The sequence below is a fragment of the Trachypithecus francoisi genome, unplaced genomic scaffold, assembly GCF_009764315.1.
Source record: "Trachypithecus francoisi isolate TF-2019V2 unplaced genomic scaffold, Tfra_2.0 Lachesis_group13, whole genome shotgun sequence".
Classification (NCBI taxonomy): domain Eukaryota; kingdom Metazoa; phylum Chordata; class Mammalia; order Primates; family Cercopithecidae; genus Trachypithecus; species Trachypithecus francoisi.
In genome coordinates, this window is record NW_022681458.1 from 86,790,804 (window position 1) to 86,801,989 (window position 11,186).

At 39.0% G+C, this 11,186-nt stretch overlaps 1 pseudogene; it reads left to right on the forward strand.

The window, feature by feature from the left end:
- Nucleotides 1-11,186, forward strand: part of LOC117094210 — a 36,272-nt pseudogene extending 25,086 nt beyond the window's left edge.

An 11,186-nucleotide genomic window follows, 5' to 3' on the forward strand; every position in this document is an offset into this window, starting at 1 on the left:
TGTAAATTTGATTGAGTTCTTTATAGGTTCTGGATATTAGCCCTTTGTCAGATGAGTAGATTGCAAAAATTTTCTCCCATTCTGTAGGTTGCCTGTTCACTCTGATGGTAGTTTCTTTTGCTGTGCAGAAGCTCTTTAGTTTAATTAGATCCCATTTGTCAATTTTGGCTTTTGTTGCTGTTGCTTTTGGTGTTTTAGACATGAAGTCCTTGCCCATGCCTATGTCCTGAATGGTATTACCTAAGTTTTCTTCTAGGGTTTCTATGGTTTTAGGTCTAACATTTAAGTCTCTAATCCACCTTGAATTAATTTTCATAAAAGGAGTAAGGAAAGGATCCAGTTTCAGCTTTCTACTTATGACTAGCCAATTTTCCCAGGACCATTTATTAAATAGGGAATCCTTTCCCCATTTCTTGTTTTTGTCAGGTTTCTCAAAGATCAGGTGGCTGTAGATGTATGGTATTATTTCTGAGGACTCTGTTCTGTTCCATTGGTCTATATCTCTGTTTTGGTTCCAGTACCATGCTGTTTTGGTTACTGTAGCCTTGTAGTACAGTTTGAAGTCAGGTAGCGTGATGCCTCCAGCTTTGTTCTTTTGATTTAGGATTGTCTTAGCAATGTGGGCTCTTTTTTGGTTCCATATGAACTTTAAAGCAGTTTTTTTCCAATTCTGTGAAGAAAGTCATTGGTAGCTTGATGGGGATGGCATTGAATCTATAAATTACCCCAATCTTCTGCATATGGCTAACAAGTTATCCAAGCATTATTTATTGAATAAAGAGTCCTTCCCTATTGCATATTTTTGTCAGGTTTGTCAAAGATCAGATGGTTGTAGGTATGCAGACTTATTTCTGGGCTCTCTATTCTGTTGCATTGGTCTATGTGTCTGTTTTTCTTTTGTACCAGTACCATGCTGTTTTGGTTACTATAGCCCTGTAGTGTAGTATGACGTCAAGTGACATTTTGCCTACAGCTTTGTTTTTTTTTCAGCACCATTTTTTGAATAAGGAGTTGTCTATTGCTTACTTTTGTTGACTTTGCCAAAGTTCAAATTGCTGTAGATGTGCAGCTTTATTTCTGGGCTTTCTATCCTGTTTCATTGGTCTATGTGTCTGGGCTTTTTTCAAACCAGTATCATGCTGTTTTGGTTACTGGCGCCTTATAGCATAGTTTGAAGTTGAGTAATGTGATGCCTCCAGCTTTGTTCTTTTTGCTTAGGATTGCTTTGGTTCTTTGAGCTCTTTTTTGGTCCCCTATGAATTTTATAATATGTTTTTCCTAGTTCTGTGAAAAATGACCTTGGTAGTTTGATAGGAATAATGTTGAGTCTGTACATTACTTTGGGCAGGATGGCTATTTTAACAATATTGATTCTTACAATCCATGAGCATGGAATGTTTTTCCATATGTTCGAGTCATCCACGATTTTTTTCAGGAGTGTTCTGTAGCTCTGCTTGTAGAGATCTTTCAATTCCTTGATTAGATGTATTCCTAGATGTGTGTGTGTGTGTGTGTGTCTGCCTGTCTGTCTGTCTGTCTATTATAAATGGAATTGCATCCTTCATTTGGCTCTGAACTTGAATGATACTGCTACACGGAAGTGCTATTGAGGTTTGTTTTTGTTTTTTTTTTGAGACAGTATTGCTCTGTCACCCAGGCTGGAGTGTAGTGGTGCAATCTCAGCTCACTCAAGCTCTGCCTCCAAGGTTCATGCTATTCTCCTGCCTCAGCCTCCCGAGTAGCTGGGACTACAGGCACCTGCCAGCAAGTCTGGCTAATTTTTTTGTGTTTTTTAGTGGAGATGGGGTTTCACCATGTTAGCCAGGATGGCGTTGATATCCTGACCTCATGATCCACCTGCCTTGGCCTCCCAAAGTGCTGGGATCACAGGTGTGAGCCACCATGCCCAGCCCAGAAGTGCTATTGATTTTTATACATTGACTTTATTTCCCAAAGCTTTACTGAAGTCGTTCATTAGCTCAGGAGCCTTTTTGTGGAATCTTCAGGGTTTTCTAGGTATAGAATCCTACTATCAGTGAAGAGAGACAGTTTGACTTCTTTTTTTCCTATTTTTGATGTCTTTTATTTCTTTCTTTTAATTGCTCTGGCTAAGACTTCCTGGCTTCCTGTTATCAATTATACATATTTTTGCTCTAATTTTTATTATTTCTTTTTTATATTTACTTTGGATTTTATTTGCTCTTTTCCTTTCTAGTTTTTTTGAGGTAGAAGCTTAGCTTGTTGACTTTAGATTTTTCTTCCTTTCTACTTTGCACATTCAAGGCTATAAATTTCCTTGTAAACACTGCCTTTGCTATATCCCACATATTTTAATAAATTGCATATATATTTAGTGAGTAATGTTTTAAAATTTCTTTTCAGATTTCTTCTTTGATCATGTGTTATTAAGAAGTGTGTTGCTTAGCATTCAAGTACTTTGAGATTTTTCAGCTATCATTCATACTGAATGAGTGGCGTTTTTTTTTTTTTTTTTGACAGATTCTTACTCTGTCGCCCAGGCTGGAGTATGGTGGCATGATCTCGGCCCACTGCAACTTCACCTTCTAGGTTCAAGCAATTCTTCTGCCTCAGCCTCCTGAGTAGCTAGTACTACAGGCGTGCGCCACCATGCTGGATAAATTTTGTATTTTTAGTAGAGACAGGGTTTCACCATATTGGCCAGGCTGGTCTTGAACCCCTGACCTCGTGATCTGCCCACCTCGGCCTCCCAAAGTGCTAGGATTACAGGCGTGAGCCACTGTGCCTGGCCAACTTGTGTTTTATAAACTGGAATGTGGTCTCTCTTGGTGGATGTTCCATGTAAGGTGAGATTAGTGTTTAATCTGTTTTTGGATGAAATAGTCTATAGATGTCAATTGCATCTAGTTGATTGCTGTTGTGTTCAACTATGTCTTACTTTCTTCTTACTGAACCTGCCCATTTCTGATAGATAGGTAGTGAAGTCTCTGAGCAATAGTGGATTAATCTATTTCTTCTTGCAGCTCTATTAATTTTTGCCTCATGTATTTTGACATTCTGTTTTTAGGCATACGCTCATTAAGAACTGCTGTGTTTCTTTGGATAATTAACTGATATTTCATTATGTTATGCCTGTCTTTATCCCTGATAACTTTCATTGCTCCGATGTCTGCTCTACTTGAAATTAACATAGCCAATACTCCTTTCTTTTGATTTTTGTTAGCATGGCATATATTTCTCCATCCCTTTACTTTTAATCTATATATGTCTTTATATTTATTGTGAGTTTCTTGTAGACAACATATAGTTGGATTTTTTTTTTTTTTTTGATACATACTGACAATCTCTGTCTTTTATTTGGCATATTTAGAGTTTTGGTGTTTCGGGTGGATTATTTAAAGAGACCGAATCTATGACAGACTGTTATACCTGAAAGAGATCTCATGGATACCATCCATGAGAACTTCCCCAATCTAGCTAGACAGGCCAACATTCAAATTCAGGAAATCCAGAGAACCCCAGAAAGATGCTCTATGAGAAGGTCATCTCTAAGACACAGAATCATCACATTCTTCAAGGTCAAAGTGAATGAAAAAATGTTAAGGGCAGCCAGAGAGAAAGACCAGGTCACCTAAAAGGAGAAGCCCAACAGACTAACAGCAGACCTTTCAGCAGAAAACCTACAAGTCAGAAGAAATTGGGGGCCAATATTCAACATTCTTAAATAAAAGAATTTCCAACCCAAAATTTCATATCCAGCCAAACTAAGCTTTATAAATGAAGGGGAAATAATATCCTTTTCAGACAAGCAAATGCTGAGGGAATTTGTTACCACCATGCCTGCCTTACAAGAGCTCCTGAAGGAAGCACTAAATGTGCGAAGGAAAAATCATTACCAGCCACTATAAAAACACACTGAAATACACAAACCAATGGCACCATGAAGCAACTGCATAAACAAGTATGCAAAATAATCAGTTAGCATCATGATGACAGGATGCAAAATAGTCAGCTAGCATCACAATGACATATAACAATACTAAACTTAAAAATAAATGGCTAACTGTCCAAATTAAAAGACACAGAATAGCAAGCTGGATAAGGAACCAAGATCCATTGGTATGCTGTCTTCAAGAGATCCCTCTCGCATGCAATGACAGACGTAGGCTCAAAATAAAGAGATTGAGGAAAACTTATCAATTAAATGGATAGCAGAAAAAAGCAGAGGTTGCAATCCTAGTTTCTGACAAAATAGACTTTAGACCGACAAAGATCAAAAAAGACAAAGAAGGGCATTACATAATGGTAAAGGGTTCAATTCAACAAGAAGAGCTAACTATCCTAAATATATATATGCACCCAACACAGGAGTACTGAGATTGATAAGGCAAGTTCTTACAGACCTTCAAATGAGGTTTTGTTCATTTATTTTCCTTCTTTTTTCTCTATTCTTGCCTGCCTGTCTTATTTCAGAAGGACAGTCTTTAAGCTCTGAGATTCTTTTCTCCACTTGGCCTATTCTGCTATTAATCCCTGTGATTGCATTATGAAATTTTTCTAGTGTGTTTCTCAGCTTTATCAGATTGATTACATTATTCCCTGTACTGGATATTTTGTCTGTCAGCTCCTACAATGTTTTATCATGGTTTTTAGCTTCCATGTATTGGGTTACAATGTGCTACTTTAGCTCAGTGAAATTCATTTCTATCCACATTCTGAATTATAATTCTGTCATTTTAGCCATCTCAGCCTCAGCCCAGCCCAGTTCTGATCCCTTGCTGGAGAGGTGATGCAGTCATTGAAGGAAAGAGGGCACTCTGGCTTTTTGAGTTTTCAGCCTTCATCTGCCATTTCTTTCTCACCTTTGTGGGTTTATATACCTTCAATCTTTGAGGTTGTTTACCTTTAGATTTGTTTTTTCTTTTAACAGTCTGGACACTTTTCTATAGGGCTGCTGTGGTTTGCTGGGGCTCCACTACAGATCCTAGTCACCTCAGATTTTCCAGTAGTTGGGGGTATCTCCAGCAAAGGCTGTGAAACAGTGAAAATGGCAGCCTGTCCCTTCCTCTGGGAGCTTCATCCCAGGGGGATATGAACGTGTTGCCAGCCTGAATACACTTGTAGGAGGTGGCTGGGGACCCTTGTTGGGAGGTCTCACTCAGTCTGGAGCAACAGGATGGAGATTCACTTAAAGATGCTGTATAGCCATGCTTTTGTAGAGCAACTATGCTGTGATGGAGTACTTCTTCTGCCCTCGGTTGACTTGGGTGCTCCAAAGCTTGGAGGCTGGAATGGCTAAATCGTGGAAACAGCAAAGATGGCAGCTTGTCCTTCCCTCTGGAAGCTCTGTCCCAGGAAGTTTTCAAAAGAGAACATCAACAGGAGTGGCTGGAGGCCCCAGTTGGGAGATTCTGCCCAGTGAAGAAGAATGGATCTGGGACCCACTTAAAGAAGCAGTCTGGTCACATTTTGGCAGAGCAGCTGTGCTGTGCTGCAGGGTCCTTTCCATCCTGAATCAGTTTGGACTCTCCAAAGTCCACAGGTTGGAACAGCTGAATCACCCCAATAGCAAAGATGGTGGCCGCTCTCTCCTACTGGGAACCCCGTCTGTCCCAATTGTTGCCGGTGGCTGGCTGGAATTCTAAACCAGTGGGTCTAATCCTGTGAGGTACCATGGAAGTGGGACCTGCAGACTGTCACTCCTAGGCCTTCTGGATTCAGACCTCTTTCCAGGGGTATGGATGGAGGTCCAACTCCTGCCTTGCCTGAGTGGCAGTCACTTTGCTGTGGAGAATGGAGCCATAGCACATAAAGCTCCCATGTCTCTGTGCGTGCCTAAGCAGCTGCTCTGCTGAGACTCCATGCAGTTCTGTGTGTCAGACCAAAGGTCCTGGTGGAGTGTGTTCACAAGGGAATCATCTGACTTGAAGGTTGCAAAGATCTGTGGGAGAAATGTGGTTTCCCAGAATCACACATTCACTCACTACTTCCCTGGGTGGGGAGAAGTTCCCTTGGCTTTGTGTTACACTCCCACTCCTGGGTGGGCCATTGTCCTGCCCTGCTTTTCTACATTCTCCATGGATTGAGCTGTTTCTGCTGTTTCCTTGATCAGTCCCAGTGTGAGGAGCTAGATGTTTCAGTTGAAGGTGCCGTATTTATTTGCCCATTTTGTTCCTCTCTGTGATGAAAGTCATGCATACTAGCTGCTTCTAGTTGGCCATCTTGACCTGGAATCTCTTTCTTTTTTGTTTTGATGCTTTTATTTAGCCTCAAAAATGGGATATGGATTTCTTTCTCTGTCTACCAGTTTTCTTCTCTCTCTTTTGTTCCTTCAAACCTTCCTTCCCCTCCCTCATGTCTTCCCTTCCTTCTCATTTTTATCTGCCTCAAAAACTGGCATGAAAGGAATTGGGCTCTTCTTTACTTCTTCTTCCTATGTGATAAGTACCAACCAGGTCAGAAGATTGTCATTCTTTCTTCTACCTCCTGTTTTGCTCATGACTCACTTTGGTAGTTAAACCAAGGTGGGCAAGGCAGAATCTGCTTTGTGGACTTAACACTCTCAACAGGCGGGTCACTAAGATTAGACTGGAGCAGGTACTTGAAGGCCATCAACTTGGTTTCATATACCAGCAACATTATTATGTTTAGCTTTGTTACAGAGTTGTGCATTTGAAGGACATTGCACTATTATTAATAAGCTGATACTTTAGTCCCTATCAGCCCGTGTACATTCTATCAGCCAGAATTCTGGGAGAGGGTGGTTGCCACCCTGACTCTAATATTAACTTCTTTAACAGTAATAACCTTTATTAATTTTTCTGTTCAAGAATTCTCTCCTGTTTAGAAATTCTTACCGAGCTTACTCCATCAAAGCAATCTTAAATTTTAAAGTACTAAATGTAGCATGTTAATTTCTTTTTCTTTTTTTTTTTTTTTGAGACGGAGTCTCGCTCTGTCGTCCAGGCTGGAGTGCAGTGGCCGGATCTCAGCTCACTGCAAGTTCCGCCTCCCAGGTTTACGCCATTCTCCTGCCTCAGCCTCCCGAGTAGCTGGGACTACAGGCACCTGCCACCACGCCCGGCTAGTTTTTTGTATTTTTTAGTAGAGACGGGGTTTATGAAGACCTGAAAGGTTATTTCAGATCTCTCTCTCACTACGCGTGTTTTGACATCATTGTGATTTCCAGTGCTTTTGTGTCTTACCACTACCTATTTATCAGCATCAAATAGTTTCACTTCCCATTTTCTTCAACTTAAGCCCTGATTTTTCTTCTTTTAAACACCCTCATACCTACTCTTCCATGTCTTTTTGCATGTTCCTTATTTGATTAATACAATCATTCACCTTTATGATCCTGTATCTGCTCTGCTGAAGGCTAACTAGCATTAGTCAGTACTTTGTATCAATTTATGTTCCTAGATTTTGTCTTACTAACTTTTTATTTTAACTAGTCAACTTGAATTTTACCATACTATGCTAAGAGTATATAGTTAGATCCTAAACCTAGGAGAGGCACAGTCTGTGTTTTCAATTTCTCAGAGAAGACTTTTTTCTTTCTTTTCTTTTTTCATTTACAGCTGAGGCAGAAACAAACTTCTTCATTTTTCCTCAGTAGGACAACATATTCTCCCCCCAACCCTGTCCCCCAAGCTCTTCTTTTACTAGTAATCCAGTCCTTTGAAGTATCTCAGTAATTAAGATGTGCCACTTCTAATTTTATGCAATTTTTAGTCCTAAGGCTTCAAAATATTTGCATGCCTGGGCAATATAATATGAACTCTTAGTCTTAACTGACTTTGATAGTCCCATTTTACTACTCAAGAGCTATTGCAGAATCAGACTTAGCATTGTTGCTATGGCTTCCATTTCCCTTTTATTCCTATCTTCTGGTATTTTCCTTTTTTTTTCCCTAAGAGGTAAATTTTAAATAAGTTTGTTATATTTTATCTAGCACTAATTTGTTTTGTGTTTATTCAACATTGTTTTCAGCTTTCAACTTATTTTTATTATTTCTTTTTATTTTGATAGATATTTGCTCACCCTAACCTACAGCTGGGGAAACATGACTATCCCAATACCATGTGTAGAGCTAGGATTTGAACTCAGAAAGCCCACGCACTTTCCCACATACCCCAGGATGATATTTTAGTTTCTCAGTTTTACTTTTAGACCTCATTAAATTATCATCCTCTTCTATTAAAATTAAAAAAGAGGGAAAACATAGAAGAAACATCTGCTTCTTATAACAATTCAGCTTTCCAAACTCTCCAAAAATATTGATATGATTTTTGGGAATCATATTTAGATTATTAAACTTTTAAGTGAGTATTTTTGGGGTGAAATATTTTATATCATTTTTCAGAGGCATAAGCTGTCCTCAAAGTATATATTAGTTAGTATTTTCCCAGGTTTTTTAATGTATGTATGTATGTATTTATTTATTTATTAACTTTTATTTTAGGTTTAGGGGTACATGTGAAGGTTTGTTACAGAGGTGAGCTCATATCGTGGGGATTGGTTGTACATATTTTATAACCCAGGAATTAAGCTCAGTACCCAATAGTTATCTTTTCTCCCCCCTCCCACACTCCACCCTCAAGTAGACCCCAGTGTCTGTCTTTCCCCCTTTGTGTTCATAAATTCTCAAAGTTTAGCTCCCACTTGCAAGTGAGAACATGCAGTATTTGGATTTCTGTTCTTACATTATTTCCAGATTTTAGATTTTAATATTTTAAGACTAGGAAGTATGAAATATTTTCTTTAATTTCTTTGTAACTCTTTGTAACTCAGATAGCAAGCCTTCAGTATTGACATTATGGAGAAGGCACTTAGAGTGAAGAAACACAATTAGAAAATAATCTTCCAAATGCCATCCCATACATAGGAGAATGTCTTGCATTTGAGGAAATCTTGCCCCACTGTGAGTCTGCCCTTTGCATCTGCCAGGCATCCCAGCGGTATCACTGGCCTGGTACCAACTTGTGTGGCTGTGACTGTACCCTGTCCTTTCAAAAATAAGACAGAGGAAGGCATGTAGGAGCAAAAGAGGTTAAAATCATATGTATACATGAGCATATTTAATGATTAATGATAAAGGACCACACTTTCCCTAGTATCAATCCCATATTTATCCATGACCAGCACTTTTCCCTAGCTAGCTGCTACTGTTGCCTTCAAATCTAGTGAGCATTTAGCAAGTTAACTGGCTCTAAGGGCTGAATATATTGGCCTATATTGCTTGTGACTGTTTCTATACTTATCCTATATGCTTCCATATGAGAAATTAAAAATCAAATGAATTAAATATGAAAGAAAGTGGAAACATATTTGGGTGAGAAGTCCATAACTTAAACAATACTCTATATATGTACTCTTTAATATGTAGAGTGCTAAATAATTTGAAAATATGGATGACATGGATGATCTCCTAAGAATAAAAATCAGCAAAATTGATCAGAGAAATATAATATATAAGTAGGCCAATAACTATAGAAAAAATGAGTAAAATACCAGAGAAAAATGAATCCTACAAAGTGCCTAACCTGATGGAGAGTGTTCATCAGAAGGAAGATTAGAAAAGTGAATACATTGACTTTAAAATCTCTTCTTATTTGAAAAATTTTCAAACCTATATAAAAGTTAAAAGAGGAGTACAATTAACACCAGTGTATCCCACAACTAGATTTACTGCTAAAAATTTCCAAGTTTCCTCTATCTCTCTTTATGGATAGACACATATTTCTTTTTTGTCAAATCATCTGAAAGTATATTTCAACCATGGTGACACCTCACCTCTAAAAACTTCGTATGCATCTGGCAAAACCAGGAACATCTTCCAACAAACACGGATCCATCATCCTATCTAAGAAATCAATACTGCTTATGTAATACTACACAGTATGTAGTCCATGCTAAATATCAAATTTCCCCATTTTTCCAAAATGTTTTATAAAGATGATTTTTCCCATTTTCATATAGGATCCAATAAAGGTTCACACACTATAATTGTTTTGTCTCTGTAGTATCCTTAGAATGCTCCTCTTTCCCTCAGCAGACTCACTCTGTCCTTTGTGACTTTGAATCCTTTAAATAGGCCAGGCCGGTTGTCCTGAAGGATGTCACATATACTAGATTCTTCTGTTTATTTAGGGTTTAATACAAAAATATCCAGCAAGAACACTTTCAGGCTCATTTGTTTCCGTTTGTATTCTACGTTTTTATTTTGGGCATAATTTCATATTTTGAACATGTAGAACATTTATATGCATCAAAAATCAAAACTGGCGGCACAGCTTGATTAGCCTGGTGGCAGGTGGGCCCAGATGTCAACCCTTCATGGTGGTTCAAGCTATGGACACTGGGCTGGAAGGCCCCAGAGGAGGCAAACCCCCAGCTCTGAAGTCATGGGCTTTGACATTATGAACAGTTAAGTGAGTCAGCACTTCTGTTGAGTCTATGAACAGGGGTTCAGCCATCCAGATAGGCTTTACAAAACTGAACAGCTACATTCAAGGCAAAAGGAGAAAGAGATGAAAATAATGGTGACAGCTCCAGTCACAAGCTACACAGAGGTTGGTTCATGTCCTTTTAGTGAGTCTACCAAGACCATTTCCCTGTATATCTCCTCTGAACAGCAATTTCATCTGCCCAGGCCTTCAGAGTCAGATGATTTTATTGAAGACACAGCCAGTATGACTATGTTTCATTCAATGGATACTGTAGGGCCCCAAAGAATCAAGAACAACTTCACTTTGGGAGGCTGAGGTGGGTGAATCACGAGGTCAGGAGTTCAAGACCAGCCTGACCAACATCCTGAAACTCCGTCTCCACTAAAAATCATCCTGAAACTCCGTCTCCACCACCGGACTTGGTGGCACATGCCTGTAATCCCAGCTACTCAGGAGGCTGAGGCAGGAGAATTGCTTGCACCCGGGAGGCAGAGGTTGCAGTGAGCAGAGGTGGAGCCACTGGACTCCAGCCTGGGCCACAGAGGACACTCTGTCTCAAAAAAAAAAAAAAAAAAAAAAAAAACTATTGACATTAGCAAGCATTTAAGCATTTTGAAGGAAGAAGGAAAAGTTTTAAAAGTTTTCAATGAAAAGGTTTATTACACTGCAGGCGACACCAGTCCTTTCAGATTGCTTAATAGGAATAATAAAGTGTAATTGATTCAGAAAAAGGAGTCCCCCAAAGAAAATGAATGA